The sequence below is a fragment of the Bos mutus genome, chromosome 10, assembly GCF_027580195.1.
Source record: "Bos mutus isolate GX-2022 chromosome 10, NWIPB_WYAK_1.1, whole genome shotgun sequence".
NCBI classification, from domain to species: domain Eukaryota; kingdom Metazoa; phylum Chordata; class Mammalia; order Artiodactyla; family Bovidae; genus Bos; species Bos mutus.
This window is the reverse complement of record NC_091626.1, coordinates 77,248,881-77,265,649: the sequence shown is the minus strand read 5'-3', so window position 1 is coordinate 77,265,649 and position 16,769 is coordinate 77,248,881. Positions and strand designations below refer to the sequence as shown.

The following is a 16,769-nucleotide window of genomic DNA, read 5'->3' as shown; positions in this document are numbered from 1 at the left end:
CACCACAGTTCAAGCGCACCAATTCTTTGGTGTTCAGCTTTCTTTATAGTCCAACTCTCACATCCATACATGACTACTTGAAAAACCATAGCTTTGACTAGACAGACTATTGTTGGCAAAGTAATGTCCCTGCTTTTTAATATGGTGTCTAGGTTGGTCATAGCTTTTCTTCCAAGGAGCAAGTGTCTTTTAATTTCATGGCTGCAGTCACCATCTGCAGTGATTTTGGAATCCCCAAAATAAAGTCTCTCACTGTTACCATTATTTCTCCATCTATTTGCCATGAAGTGATGGGACAGAATACCATGATCTTAGTTTTCTGAAAGTTGAGTTTTAAGCCAGCTTTTTCACTCTCCTCTTTCATTTTCATCAAGAGGTTTTCAGTTCTTCTTTGCTTTCTGCCATAAGGGTAGTGTCATCTGCATATCTGAGGTTATTGATATTTCTCCCCAAAATCTTGTTTCCAGCTTGTGTTTCATCCAGTCCAGCATTTCTCATGACGTATTCTGGGAATAAGTTAAACAATCAGGGTGACAATATACAGCCTTGACATACTCCTTTCCTGATTTGGAACCAGTCCATTGTTCCATGTCCAGTTCTAACTGCTGCTTCTTGACCTACATACAAGTTTCTCAGGAGGCAGGTCAAGTGGTCTGGTATTCCTAACTCTTGAAGAATTGTCCAGAGTTTGTTGTCGTCCACACAGTCAAAGGCCTTGGCATAGTCAATAAAGCAGAAGTAGATGTTTTTCTGGAACTCTCTTGCTTTTTTGATGATCCAATGGATGTTGGCAATTTGATCTCTGGTTCCTCTGCCTTTTCTAAATCCAGCTTCACCATCTGGAAGTTCACAGTTCACATACTGTTGAAGCCTGCCTTGGAGAATTTTGAGTATTACTTTGCCAGGATGTGAGAAGAGTGCAACTGTGAGGTAGTTTGAGCATTCTTTGGCATTGCCTTTCTTTGGGATTGGAATGAAAACTGACCTTTTCCAGTCCTGTGGCCACTGCTGAGTTTTCCCAATCTGCTGGCATAGTGAATGCAGTGCTTTCACAGCATCATCTTTCAGGATTTGAAATAGCTCAGCTGGAATTGCATCACCTCCACTAGCTTTGTTCATAGTGATGCTTTCTAAGGATCACTTGACTTCACATTCCAGGATGTCTCGTTCTAGGTGAGTGATCACACCATCGTGATTATCTAGGTTGTGAAGATTTTTTTTGTATAGCTCTTCTGTGTATTCTTGCCACCTCTTCTTAATATCTTCTGCTTCTGGTAGTTCCATGCCATTTCGGTCCTTTATTGTACCCATCTTTACATGAAATGTTCCTTTGGTATCTCTAGTTTTCTTGAAGAGATCTCTAGTCTTTCCCTTTCTATTGTTTTCCTGTATTTCTTTGCATTGATCTCTGAGGAAGGCTCTCTTATCTCTCCTTGCTATTCTTTGGAAATCTGCATTCAAATGGGTATATCTTTCCTTTTCTCCTTTGCGTTTCACTTCTCTTCTTTTCACAGCTATTTGTAAGACCTCCTCAGCAAACAATTTGCCTCTTTGCATTTCTTTTTCTCAGGGATGGTCTTTATCAATGCCTCCTGTACAATGTCATGACCCTCTGTCCATAGTTCATCAGGTACTCTGTCTATCAGATTTAATCCCTTGAATCTATATGTCACTTCCACTGTATAACTGTAAGGGATTCCACTGTATAAATATAAGCAATGGTATAAGTAGATAAAGGAATACAATGATTTTAATTTGTATCTTAAAAAAAAAATGACTGGCAGAGGAACATCCAGGAAGTATTGATGATAGAGGATAAAGACATCTCAGATGAGAAGGACACAATGAATTCTTGTCAACAGAGTTACAAGTCAGAACACCCAACAGTATATTCAGCAGTATCCCCCAGGGATGAGTGCTAACCTATCTATCTAGCATACCCATTAAAAATGTAATTTCAAATATGATCAAGTTTGCAGATGAAAGCTAGAATGGATTAAAAGGAAAAGAAAATCAATTAAGTACCTAGATGGATATGGACAACACAGGGATTTGGAAGGACAGGCCCAGGATAAGATTTAATGAAAAGAAGTATAAAATAATACACTAAGGGAAGAATTATACACAATACAGGTATAAATTAGGGAACAGTTATCTGGAAAACAGATACGGAAAAAGTGACTTGGGGGTGATTACGAATAACAAACTGAATAGAAATTCTCTGAATAGGCATAAAAGAAAAGTCATCCTAGATGTATGGAGTACAGAAGAAACTACTTCAGAGAGATGATTTCTTTATTAACACTCTGGTCTTTCCAAACTTGTAAACCTACAAAGTACAACAACAGCATTTCACATAAAAATAAATGTAATACTTTGAGATATTCTAAAATAACCTTGAAAGTCCTAAAATGATGCTATAATGAACAAAAATGAACAAGAGGAATCTCTCATGTCTTTGAAGATTAAAGCAAATTTAAAAGTTCTACTCTAAAATGATAGGGAAATATCTTCCCAAATTTCCTTATAATAAATAGATTCTCCAGGAAAAGAGCTATTTCCTTTGTTTTCTTATTTCAGCAACTTTGTGAGAACATTTGCTTATAACCTTTCTCTAACCTTCCTAGCGACTTTATTTTTATAAAAGTCATTGTATTAGTAGAAAAAAGGCAAAGTGTAGTGTTTTTCATTACATGCAAATATGGCATAGATCACAGAGTAGTGAGTGATGTTATCAACAAGATCAAAATTTCAGTTATATTTTTATACCATATATTTTATCTGGTAAAATAAAGTTTACCAGATATAAAATATATACCATATAGTTTATCTGAAGTTCTGTCAAAAGAAAGTATAAGGTCTTGAATATTATATATGTGTGTGTGTCCGTGTGACTCTCAATAGATCATGAAAACAAATACCAGTCATTGAAGTTTTTCTTTGCACACTAAGTCAAGCCACTTAAAACTAATAATTGACATTTGTTATCTATTTAAAATGGGTTAATGTTCTATAATTCTCATTTATTATTCACCATAACCCCCAAATAATTATTATTTAATTCCTTTTAGTCTACATGAAGTCTCAGGAATTCTCTTCTATTTCTATCTCTCATTTTCTATTTCATAATATTGAACTAATCAGTTCTAGAATTATATACCCAGCTAAATTTGGCTATTCTTCAATACTAAGCCTACCTAAATAAAGACTATTAGTTACATTTTTTTCAACAATCATCATTACTACTACCCATTAGAAATTCAGTCCTATTACCTATTTAGCTCTGTGATTTTGAACAAGTTATATAATTTCTCTGTGTCTCAGTTTCCTTATCTATGTAGTGAAGATAATTATAGGTCTGTTTTCTAGGGTTATTATGAACACTGAGTAAAATAATACAGAAAAATAACAGTGACAAGCATCTAGTAAGTGCTTAGTAAATAATTTCTTCTGTCATTATAAATCTTCTTTATTATTACTAATATTATTCTATAACTATTTCAGTTACTACTTCTACTATTACTACTACTAACTACCACCACTACTGTTTACTACTACAACTAGATAAAGGCCTAACTTGACAAACAAAGCCCTTCATTCCTGGGCTTTAATCTCTTGCTCATTATTACTTTTTAACAAAGGTTCCCCGACTTGTAATAGTTTTATGTGTCAATTTGACTAGGCTAAGGAGTACCTAGATTGCTGATAAAGCATCATTTCTGTGAGGATGTTTCTGGAAGAGATTATGATTTGAAATGGTAGACTGGGTAAGGAAGATAGCCCTAGCCAATGCAGGTGAGCATCGTCCAATCTCTTGAGGGCCTGAATAGAACAAAAAAGTAGAGGAAGGGCATATTTATTTGCTTGAGCTGGGATATCCACCTGTCCGCAGACATCAGTGTTCCCGTTTCTAGGGCTTTTGGACTCAGGCTGAGATTTACAACACTAGTCCCTTGTTCTCAGGCTTTTGGGTTTGGATTTGAACTGTATCACTAGTTTTTTAGTCCCCCAGCCTGCCAGTGGCACAGCATGGGACTTCTCAGCTTCCATAATCAGATGAACTAATCCCTCAAAACAAATCTCTTTCCATATATCTTTATAGATTCTATTGGTCCTGTTTCTCTGGAGAATCCTGACTAATACACATCCCTTGACAACCAACTCTACAGTCCAGTTACAAACTTTTCAAACCTAATGAGTCCTGAATAATCCAAAGATTAAGTAAGACTTTTGTTGAATCCTTATCATTCAGAACATACTACTAATTTTGAAGAAAGGCAGACAGATCTTTAAAAGGTAAAAATCTAGCAGATAGTCAATCTACTCTGTAGAAAATACAGAGCTAAGCTCAGGTCCTAATCTGTGACTCATATCATTTGGGGGAAAAGTTGGTAAATTAACAATGTGTGTGTGCTTCCTACAAGTCATTGCACCCTCAGGGTCATATACTGAGTCCTCTTCTCACTCCGTTCTCTGCTTCTTGAGGTTCTTGTTTGTTTCCGTGGCCTCAAGTTCTCCTACGTGCTGACAGCACCTCCATCTTTCTCTAAACTCTCTTGTTCCTTGGTATGTGAGGAGGATTGATTCCAGGACTCCAATGTGGATATCAAAATCCTAGAACATTCAAGTCTCTTATATAAAATGGTACAGCATTTAGATATAACATACACACATTCTCTCTAAAGAGAGAATACCTTAATAAAACAATGTACATGTCATGTAATAGTTATAAATACAACGACTAGATTAGCCAAACAGACATCACAAGCTTATTTGTTGCTTAGATCACTGTTTTCCACAATTTGGTCAATATGAAGCACAACTGCAAGACTGCTGGGGAGCTAGTCCAGGCAGCTACCTGACCTACCTCACCAATTGCAACAATAGAGAGAGTAAAAATGTTAGTTGCTCAGTCATGTCCAGACTCTTTGTGACCCCATGGACTATAGCCTACCAAGCTCCTCTGTCCATGTGATTCTTCAGGCAAGAATACTGGAGCGGGTTGCCATTGCTTCTCCAGGGTATATTCCTGACCCAGGGATCAAACCCAAGTCTCCCACATTAAAGGCAGACTCTTTACTCTCTGAGCCAACAGGGAAGGGTACAACAGAGAGGTCACTTGCAAAAACAGACACATACACATAAACTGGTTCAAAACATAGCTTCCTTATTACTATTTGTACACCTAACTTGTATGTTCAGAAAGGACAAATATATCAATACATCAACACTCTTGTTTAAGAATCCAATGTCTGATTACAGAGGGTCAAATGTGCTTCTCAGAATATTTTAAATTCTGGAGACCAGAAATAGACCAAATCGTAATAATGCTTAATTCTGAATAGTAGTTCATTTTTGCTATTTTATTTCTAACTTTATATTTCCTCAAACATTTTTACAATGTATTTACCTTTTCAATTAGGGGAAAATTTATTAAAACCCATATATGCATATATGTACTCATCCTATGAGCTGGTAAGCTGGCACACAAAATTATTCATGTGTTTATTATGCAGCAATTTATAAAGGCCTATTGTGTGACAGGTCCTATACCAGGAAGGCTGAAACACATTTGAAAAAAGCACAGATGTTAACCTTAAGAAATTAAAATCTGGTGGTGAGGGATGCAGGAGAATGGACACACTGAGAGATTAAGTAAAATAAGTGACGTAAGTCCATACAGAGTATAATGGAACACAAAGAAAAGAATCTTTCTAGGGGGATGAGATTAGAAAATACTTAAAAAAAAAAAAGGTAATTGAAAGAGATGCATGTATCTCAATGTTCGTTGCAGCACTTTTTACAATAGCTAGGACATGGAAGCAACCTAGATGCCCATCAACAGATGAATGGATACAGAAATTGTGGTACATATATACAGTGGAATATTACTTAGCTATGAAAAAGAATGCATTTGAATCAGTCCTAATGAGGTGGATGAATCTAGAGCCTATTATACAGAGTGAAGTAAGTTAGAAAGAGAAAGACAAATATTGTATATTAATGCATGCATATGGAATCTAGAAATAAGTACTGATGAACCTATTTTCAGGAAAACAATCGAGATGCAGATATAGTGAACAGACCTGTGGACACAGTGAGGGAAGGAGAGGGTGGGACAAATTGATACAAAAGTATGGAAACATATACAAAACTATATTTTAAATAGATAGCAAGTGGGGATTTTCTGTGTGACTCAGGAAGCTCAACCCAGTGCTCTGTGACAACCTTAGAGGGGTGGGAGATTGGAGGGGGATTCAGGAGGGAGGGGACATATGTATACCTGTGGCTGATTCGAGTTGATGCATGGCAGAAACCAACATAATATTGTAAAGCAATTATCCTCCAAAAAAAATTATATTCCAAACATGAAACAGTCAGAAATGTTGATTCTTTGCCCTTTCTGATCATAAGAAAATAGATAACAGCTTCTACTGTTTTCCTCCTTCAAATAGGATTTGTGTACAAAATCCACCAAATTTTTTTCTTCAAACAAACAAACCTGGTTCTAAAAAGAAATGTATATAATATATCAGCTAACAAATTGACATACACCTATTTATCTCCATTTGATATCTGATTGTGTGGTCAAATCTTCTATAGCAAACAGTAATCAATAATTATAAAAAAAAAAAAAAGAACATGTCAATCTGTTAGGGCCACAGAAGTAGGTCCTGTGCCAACCTGGCACCTTTCTTCTGTGGCTCCTGGGATGCTTACTGCTTTTGGCTTGGGCCTGGTTCTCTGGAAAGTAAGAGTCCTCTGCTGGATGAAGAGCTGCCCTGAGGGCTCCATGTAGCTTCTATGGGCCCAGTTCAGGCCTGGTCCAAGGTTTTGTATCAGGTTGGGGCTGTATCAAATTATTAGACTTGTCCATGTATAACCTAGTCCCAAAGTCTTATTAACTACTAAGCCTTATCTATGTCTTTTAAAATCAACACCCTAAGGCATCAGGAACACAGACACACAAGGACAGAAATGGACTTATACTATGAAATGTACCTAGTGTGTCCTCATTTATATGCAAAGCTCTACCATGCAACAGTTAAAAGGTACCCAATTCAGAGACTGGGATGAAGACAGCATACCCTTGGTCATATGGTAGCAGTGAAAATTACAAGTTTAGAAGGAGGGTTTAAAGGTAGAAATTTAGACCCAAATTAGATTTATTCACTCAATATTCACTTATCTTCATACTGAGAAGTTGATTCACAAAGCCAACAACATAAATTTTTCAACCAACTTTTAAAATGCAACTTCTATAAATGAGGATTATTATTTTTTATGTTTAAACAGCTCCAGCTTTATTGAGATATAATTGACAAATAAAATTGTAAGATGTTTAAAATGTGCAATGTGATGAAAACAAGCTGTCCCTTTTTACAAATGAAAACTAGGTCTATTTATTCCAAAGACAAGAAGATATGCAGCTTGCATTTATCGGGGATATTATTTTCTTTGAAAAATGCTTCAGTTACCAGTATTATTCTGTTAATGAGTTCCTGCCTGTTGAGAAAAAAATGATCTGCTGAATTTAAAATGTTTTTCATCTGAAAGGCATTCTAACATTTTTAATATGAACCATTCATTAAAGAAGCACCCTTGCATTATAGCTCTGAGTGGTGATATTTGGACTTCTGGCAATGTGACATTATTAAATAAGAAACATTTGTGAATGCCAATGATATTCTGGGGACTGGATAATGAAACAAAAAATTTATGTGGCCAGTAAAGCACTAGATGATTTTTCCTTAAACTTTTAATTCTTCACTTCAGTAGAATTACACAAGTCCAGGTTAAGAAAAATAGCCACAGAAATGAATACTCTTTCACATGAAATAATTCTGAAAGTGACACTGAGAATTGCCAAGAGATATATTCAGGCATCTGACTAAAATTTTTGTTCGACTTATTATTGTTTTTCTTAGTATCAACAATATAAACCATTTCCAAAATGGGAAATGATCACCATCTGGAGTTCTGCCATTAAACAGTAAGCTCATGATGGAGTACTAGGTCACTAATTTGTAACATTATTATCTCCCTTTGTGAGCTTTCTCAATTAAACAGGGAAAAAGTTGTTAAGGAAATCATTTAACAAAGAAACTGTAGATTATCGTAATCATTTGTCATTTATTTCCATTTTAAAACTAAAGTGATTTCTTTTACTTTTGAGTTTGCATCTTAGTTGTAACAGTATGACACTCCTAGTTTGGAATAAATCTGTCATTTGCTACCTGGAGTGTCTTCCAACCTCAATGTACAAATTCATACATTGCTAGTCAACTTAGGCCAAATTCAACCTGAAATAAAACTGAACTCTGGAACAACTTTTCCCTCCTTGGGTTTCCAAGAATATTCATCCTGATAAGAAGGTGACATTTTGAGGACTTCTGTGAAACTCTTTAATAACAACAACATGAATAAAGGATTAAGCTGTTACTCTTTGTGGGAAGAATAAAGAAACAATCAAGAATTATTCATTTCTAAACAAATCAGCTTGGTAGCAAGTGTTTAATCTGTTTAAAAGCTGCTTTCTAAACTCATTTTCTAAGCTCCTAAGAAAACTTTCTTTGATTAGAGATAATATTTAAAATGCAACTTATATAAATGGGGATTATTATATTTTATGTTTTTTAATTACTCCAGCTTCATTGAGGAATAATTAACAGGCAAAATTGTATGATGTTTAAAATGTTCAACATAAAGATCCATACGACCTAGACAGCATATTAAAAAGCAGAGACATTACTTTGCTGACAAAGGTCCATATAGTCAAAGCTATGGTTTCTCCAGTAGTCACCTACAGATGTATGTGAGAGTTGGACCATAAAGAAGGCTAAGCACTGAAGAATAGATGCTTTTGAAGTATGTTGTTGGAGAAGACCCTTGAGAGTCCCTTGGACTGCAAGGAAATAAAACCAGTCAATCCTAAAGGAAACCAACCCTGAATTCACTGGAAGGACTGATGCTGAAGCTGAAGCTCCACTACTTCGGCCACCTGATGCAAAAAACCGACTCAGTGGAAAAGTCGGTGCTGGGAAAGACTGAAAGCAGGAGGAGAAGGGGACGACAGAGGAGGAGTTGGTGAAGGAGAGGGAAGCCTAGCGTACTGCAATCCATGGGGTTGCAGAGAAGGACACGACTGAGTTGACTGAACAACAATCAACAATACTTAGGTTGTTTCCATATCTTAGTTATTCTGAATAAACCTACAATGAACTTGAGAATACAGATATCTTTCAGAGATAACGATTTCACTTCCTTTAGATTTATACCTGGAAGCAGAATTGCTGGATCATATGACAGTTCTATATTTAATTTTTTGAGATACTTCCATATTGCTTTTCATAGTGGCTGTTCAACGTACAAGACCATCAACACTGTACAAGTTTCCATATTCTCCGTATCCTTCCCTGCATTTCTTATCTTTTTGATAATAAATAATCCTAACAGGTGTGAATTGATATTTCATAGTGATTTTGGTTTGTATTTCCCTGATAATTAGTAATTTTGAGCACCTTTTCATATATTGCTGGCCATTCATGTCTTCTTGGAAAATGTCTCTTCAGGTCTTTTGCCTATTTTTTAAATTGGTTACTGTTTTTTTGGGTTTTTTTGTTGTTGTTGTTTTTCCTTTTCTTTTTTAGTTTTAATTTTTTTGGGGGGGTGAGGTTTTGAGTTGTTTGAGTTCCTTGTATACTTCAGATATTAACCCATTATAATACATATAGTTTGCATATATTTTTTCCCATTTCATAAAATGCCTTTTTACTTTGTTGATGATTTCTGAGGTTGAACACACCTTTTTAGTTTATGGAGACCTATGTGTTTAGTTTTGCTTTTGTTGTCTTTGCTTTGCGTGTCAAGTCCAAAAAAAATCATTGCTAAGATGAGTGTCTAGGAGTTTATTGCCTATGTTTTTGTCTAGGAATTTAACCAGTTTCAGATCTTACATTCAAGTCTTTAATACATTTTGAGTTGATTTTTATGTATGGTGTAACACAGGGGTCCAGTTTCATCCTGTTGCATGTGGCTAACTAGTTTTCTTATTGCCATTTATTGAAGAGATTATTCTTTGCCCATTGTACATTCTTGGCTTTTTTGTCAAAAATTAATTGATGACATATGCACAAGTTTATTTCTGAGTTTTCTATTCTGTTCTATTAATCTATGTGTCTGTTTTATGCCAACACCATATTGTTTTAATTACTACTATTTTGCAATATAGTTTGCCTCCAACTTTGTTCTTTCTCAAGATTGCTCTGGCTATTTGGGAAATTTTTGTGGTTCCATACAAATTGTAGGATTTTTTTTTCCTACTTCTACAAAAAAAACCACTGGAATTTTGATAGGGCTGCAGTGAATCTATAAATTGCTTTGAGTAGTATGGTCATTTTAACAATATTAATCTTGCTAATTGAGTGCCAAATGCTAAATACTTAACACTCTTGCACAACTGGCTTTACATTTTTAAATGACTAGGTAGGAATATTGATTGGAAAAGTGTACAGAAGCAAAATATCTACTTTTTTAGAGGGAACCCTAAAGAAATCTACATAAGAAATGATGGAAGTCTAAAGTAAGGCAGTGTTTATGATGATGATAATGAAAAGGCTTATTTGTGATATAAGAAAAGATTAACAGATTTTGATAGCATGTGGCTGAGAAAGAAATCCAGAAAGCTCTCAATATTTTGGCTTGGTCACTTGATGGATAGCAATGGCATTACTTTTATAAGAAATACACACATTTGAGGAGGAATATAATGTGTACTATTTTGGACATTAAGCTTTATGTGCCTTTGGTCAATCAATGAGACTTGCTCAGCAGACATTCGAGTATGGAGCTCAAAGAATATATAATTGGGTGATATAAATGTGTACATCAGTGGTAACTGAAGCCAGAAGAAGAGATGATGAGATGAAGTCAAATGGAAGTGTAGACTAAAAGAGGGTGAAAAATGAAGCCATAAGGAACCATAACACTTATAAAGTGGGTAGAGAAAGAAGGATCTTGAAAGACAACTAAGGACAGAAAAACAGATGGAAAACTAAGACAGAAGGAAATCACAGAAGCCACGGTCAAAGAAGAAAAGTTTACTAGCTCCTAAAGAGATCAAACTGGGAAAGGAGTATGTCAAGGCTATATATTGTCACCTTGCTTATTTAACTTTTATGCAGAGTACATCATGTGAAATGATGGACTAGATGAAGCACAAGCTGGAATCAACATGGCTGGGAGAAATATCAATAACCTCAGATATGCAGATGACACCACCCTCATGACAGAAAGCAAAGAAGAACTAAAGAGCCTCATGATGAAAGTGAAACAGGAGAGAGAAAAAGCTGTCTTAAAACTCAACTTTCAAAAAACGAAGATCATGACATCTGGGCCCATCACTTCATGGCAAATAGATGGGGAAACAATGGAAACAGTGACAGACTTTTATTGGGCTCCAAAATGACTGCAGATGGTGACTAAGGCCATGAAATTAAAAGATGCTTGCTCCTTGGAAGAAAAGCTATGACAAACCTAGATGGCGTATTAACAAGCAGAGTCATTACTTTGCCAACAAAGGCCCATATAGTCAAAGCTATGGTTTTTCTAGTAATCATGTATGGATGTGAGAGCTGGACCATAAAGAAAGCTGAGTGCCAAAGAATTGATACTTTTTAACTGTGGTATCAGAGAAGACTCTTGAGAGTCTCTTGGACAACAAGGAGATCAAACCAGTCAATCCTAAAGGAAGTCAGTCCTGAATATTCACTGGAAGGACTGATGCTGAATCTAAAACTCTAATCCTTTGGCCTCCTGATGCGAAAAACTGACTCAGTGGAAAAAACCCTGATGCTGGCAAAGACTGAAGTCAGGAGAAGAGGGAGATGACAGAGGAGGAGATGGTTGGATAGTATCACTGACTCAATGGACATGAGTTTCAGCAAACTCTGGGAGATGGTGAAGGACAGGGAAACCTGGTGTGCTGCAGTCCATGGGGTTGCAAAAAGTCAGACATGACTGAGTGACTGAACAACCAACAATACTTAGGTTGTTTCCATACCTTAGTTATTCTAAATAAAACTGCAATGAACATGAGAGTACAGATATATTTCAGAGATAATGATTTCACTTCCTTTGGATTTGAAAAAAAAAAAAGTCAAATATGACTGAGAGTCCGAATTGAACTGAACTGAAAGCAGTCAAAGAAAGAAAAGACTGAAGTGAAAATGAATAAAACAAGGATTTAGTTGTTGTTGACTTTAAGAAGACAAGTTTAAACGTTCTGTTGTTGATGAGAAAAAATGAAGCAGCATATGAGAATGTGCAATGAGGAAGAAAATAAATATCAATAAATATTCCACAAAGATCTCTGGTAGAGAGATGGTACAACTGCTAGGAGAGAATGTAGGATTTAAGGGGGAATGCATAATGTTTAGTATTACATGATCATAAAATATAGTGGTGCACCACCATGAAAAAAAATAACATGTTTGAGTTCAGTCTTACTTCTACTAACATATAGAAACATTATCTAGGTCAAGAAGGACCATAAGAAAATGTATGTAGCTTCATAAGCTAAAAGCACAGTTGTCTTCCAAAAAGTAAAAGAAAATGAGAAAATTTCTTACTTTTATCTCAAATTGTACTCTCAGAAGAAAAACTTTAAAAATATTTCTAACTTAGGCATTTCACTACAGTACTGCTAGTTTAGATCTTCTCAGCTCTCCTTAGAATAATATCAATGGAATGGTCCTTGCTCTCTCCACCTGTAATTTCTTCTCCCTCTAGCTGATCAACTAGCAGATTTATGTTCCCAAAAGCAATCCCTTCACATTTCCCTACTGGCCAAATTCATTTCTCTCTCTCATCCAGGCTTATTTTCATAAATCCTTTATGTAACTATTTTCTATTTAGACTGAATGTACTAATTTCCTATCTTACTCTTCTTTCCATTTGTCATTGTCTACCAATCCTCTGACCACAATCCTGATTAAATGCAATCCTACTCATTCTTCACAACCCATGACTTCGTCTGATCCTTCTGATCAGAGGTGATTTCTACTGCCTTTCAACCCTTTCTAACTCTTACTTTATACACTTCTTGAGTCACATTACAAATACTATTTGATACATATATAAAATACATTTTACAAATATGCTTATATATATATATATATATATAAAGTAACAAAAAACTCTGATTCTGTTGACATTCACAGGCACCCAGTACCGTGTTTTACATTAACTTAGCAAAAAAGCACATAAGAAGAATTCAGTCATTACTATAGATACTACAATGATAAAAGTGAAGGGATGAGCAATTTATTTAGCAACATTAAAGTTACACTTTATAATATTATCACTTTGATGACTGTACCAGTCAAAGTACAACTAGAGGAAAAAAAAAAGAAAGAAACCACTCTAAGAATTTAAAGAAAAGTTGTCATTTAGTCACAAAGTCATGTCTGAACCTTTGTGACCCCAAGGACTGCAGCACACCAGGCTTCCCTGTCCTTCACTATCTCCCAGAGTTTGCTAAATTCATGTCCATTGAGTCAGTGATGCTATGCAACAATCTCATCCTCTGTTGCTTCCCTTCTGCCCTCAATCTTTCTCAGCATCAGGGTCTTTTCCAGTGAGTCAGCTCTTCGCATCAGGTGGCCAAAGTATTGGCGCTCCAGCTTCAGCATCAGTCTTTCTAATGAACATTTAGGAATGATTTCCTTTAGGATTGACTGGTTGGATCTCCTTGCCATCCAAGGAACTCTCAAAGAATCTTCTCCAGAACCACAATTCAAAAGCATGAATTCTTCAGTGCTCAGCCTTTTTTATGGTCCAACTCTCATATCCATACATGACTACGGAAAAAATCACAGCTTGACTATACAGACCTTTGACAGCAAAGTGATGTCTCTTCTTTTTAATACTCTGTCTAGCTTTGCCATAGATTTCTTTCCAAGGAGCAAGTGTCTTTTAATTTCGCGGCTGCAGTCACTGTCCACAGTGATTTTGGAGACTAAGAAAAGAAAATCTGTCCCTGTTTCTACTTTTCCCCTATCCATTTGCCATGAAGTGATAGGGCTGAGAATTAATTACATAGGTTACAGAACTCAGAAGCCTACAGAACACTGAGAGAGAACTCAGGGACCAGAAATTGCAGAAAGCAGTTATTATCCATAGTTTGGGTTTCTCCTTTACTCTACACTACTACCACACTCACAACACTTTTGACTACAAATGTCAGGAAAAGGTTGTTCCACATCAAGTAATTCTGCAACATCTGCTTAATGTCCTACAACTTAACTCAACTCTGACACTACCTGCCTGGAAACAGCACCGCACAGGTTAAGGGCTCAGTCTTACAAGACCATTCTCACAACTCCTTCAGATGCCAGTCTAAAGTAGTGGGTCTCCAGGTGCTTACAATTTTTTGTCCAATTGTCTACAAATCAGAGGTCCCTTGAACATTTTGAATTTTGAACCAGGTGAATACACTGTCTATTCAAAAAATTAGTAAAATTAACGGCACAACAGTGAAATCCTCTGAATCTTTTTGCCCTTAGCAAATTTGGCAGGAAACTGATTTCCAAACCAATTTAATTTTTTCCCCTCTCTTTAAGAGAGAGAAAAATTCAAGAGAAAAATTCCAATTAGCCTTGATCTACATATTATTGCCTGAAGTGCTGTTACAACTATACAGTCACTAGGTTTAAGACTCTAGCAGAATGTTGCCACATAAACATATGGAATTACACAAAGGAAAAGCAAATATGGAGGACCAGTTACATTCTTAACTCTTCTTTGCCCCTGATAAACTCAAAATAAAGAAAGCACCAACAGACATAACATTAAAGTTTCAAAGCAGAGACTGTAGTTTTCAGATTTTTTAAAAAGTTAACCTGCTAATAGTCTGCATGCACATGGTTAGGATAATTAAGTTAAAACACAGATTTATTTGCCAATTTTTCCTGGTAGATAATATTTTAGTTATTCATTTAGCATCCCTGAGGAAAAAGAATGCTGACCACCAGCCAAACTGTTTCTCTCAAACCATACTGCAATACTATGCAAATGTAAAGTGTTAAATAAATAAAGATTTTCTAATGTTTAGTATTAGTCATCAATAAGGTTGAGTTCAGTTCAGTCGCTCAGTCATGTCTGACTCTTTGTGACCCCACAGACTGCAGCATGCCAGGCCTCCCTGTCCATAGCCAACTCCTGGAGTTTACCCAAACTCACGTCCATCGAGTCAGTGGTGCCATCCAACCATCTCATCCTCTGTCGTCCCTTCTCCTCCTGCCCTCAATCTTTCCCAGCATCAGGGTCTTTTCCAATGAGTCAGCTCTTCACATCAGGTGGTCAAAGTATTGGAGTTTCAGCTTCAGCACCAGTCCTTCCAATGAATACTCAGAACTGATCTCCTTTAGGATGAACTGGTTGGATCACCTTGCAGTCCAGGGACTCTCAAGAGTCTTCTCCAACACCACAGTTCAAAAGCATCAATTCTTCGGTGCTCAGCTTTCTTTATAGTCCAACTCTCACATCCATACATGACTACTGGAAAAACCATAGCCTTGACTAGACGGACATTTGTTGGCAAAGTAATCTCTGCTTTGTAATATGCTGTCTAGGTTGTCTAGGTCTAATATGCTGTCTAACTTTCCTTCCAAGGAGTAAGCGTCTTTTAATTTCATGGCTACAGTCACCATCTGCAGTGATTATGAAGCCCAAAACAATAAAGTCTGCCACTCTGCCACTGTTTCCACTGTTTCCCTATCTATTTGCCATGAAGTGGCAAAATCAGTGCACTTGCATGATACACATGCATCAGTCAGCATGCCAGGGAGGCCTGGCATGCTGCTGTTCATGCGGTAGCAAAGAGTTGAACATGAATGAGTGAACTGTACTGAACTGAACTGATGGGACTGGATACCATGATCTTAGTTTTCTGAATGTTGATCTTTAAGCCAACTTTTTCACTCTCCTCTTTCACTTTCATCAAGAGGCTCTTTACTTCTTCTTTGCTTTCTGCCATAAGTGTGGTGTCATCTGCATATCTGAGGTTACTGATATTTCTCCTGGCAATCTTGATTCCAGCTTGTGGTTCATCTAGCCCAGTGTTTCTCATGATGTACTCTGCATATAAGTTAAATAAGCACAGTGACAATATACAGCTTTGATGTACTATTTTTCCTATTTGGAATCAGTATGTTGCTCCATGTCCAGTTCTAACTGTTGGTTCCTGGCCTGCATACAGGTTTCTCAAGAGGCAGGTCAGGTGGTCTGGTATTCCCATCTCTTCAAGAATTTTCTACAATTTGTTGTGATCCACACAGTCAAAGGCTTTGGCATGGTCAATAAAGCAGAAGTAGATGTTTTTCTGGAACTCTCTTGCTTTTTCTATGATCCAGCAGATGTTGGCAATTCCTCTCATTCCTCTGCCTTTTCTAAATTCAGCTTGAATATCTGGAAGTTCATGGTTCATGTATTGTTGAAGCCTGGCTTGGAGAATTTTGAGCATTACTTTATTAGCATGTGAGATGAGTTCAATTGTGTGGTAGTTTGAGCATTCTTTGGCATTGCCTTTCTTAGGGATTTCAATGAAAACTGATCTTTTCCAGTCCTATGGCCACTGCTGAGTTTTCCAGATTTGCTAGAATATGGAGTGCAGCACTTTCATATCATTATCTTTCAGGATTTGAAATAGCTCAACTGGAATTCCATCACCTCCACTAGCTTTGTTTGTTGTGATCCTTGCTAAGGCCCAC

At 36.5% G+C, this 16,769-nt stretch overlaps 1 protein-coding gene across 1 annotated transcript in view; it reads right to left on the bottom strand.

The window, feature by feature from the left end:
• The window catches only part of DPH6 (diphthamine biosynthesis 6), a 191,829-nt gene that overhangs the window by 90,923 nt on the left and 84,137 nt on the right, over positions 1 to 16,769 (bottom strand). The window lies entirely within an intron of this gene.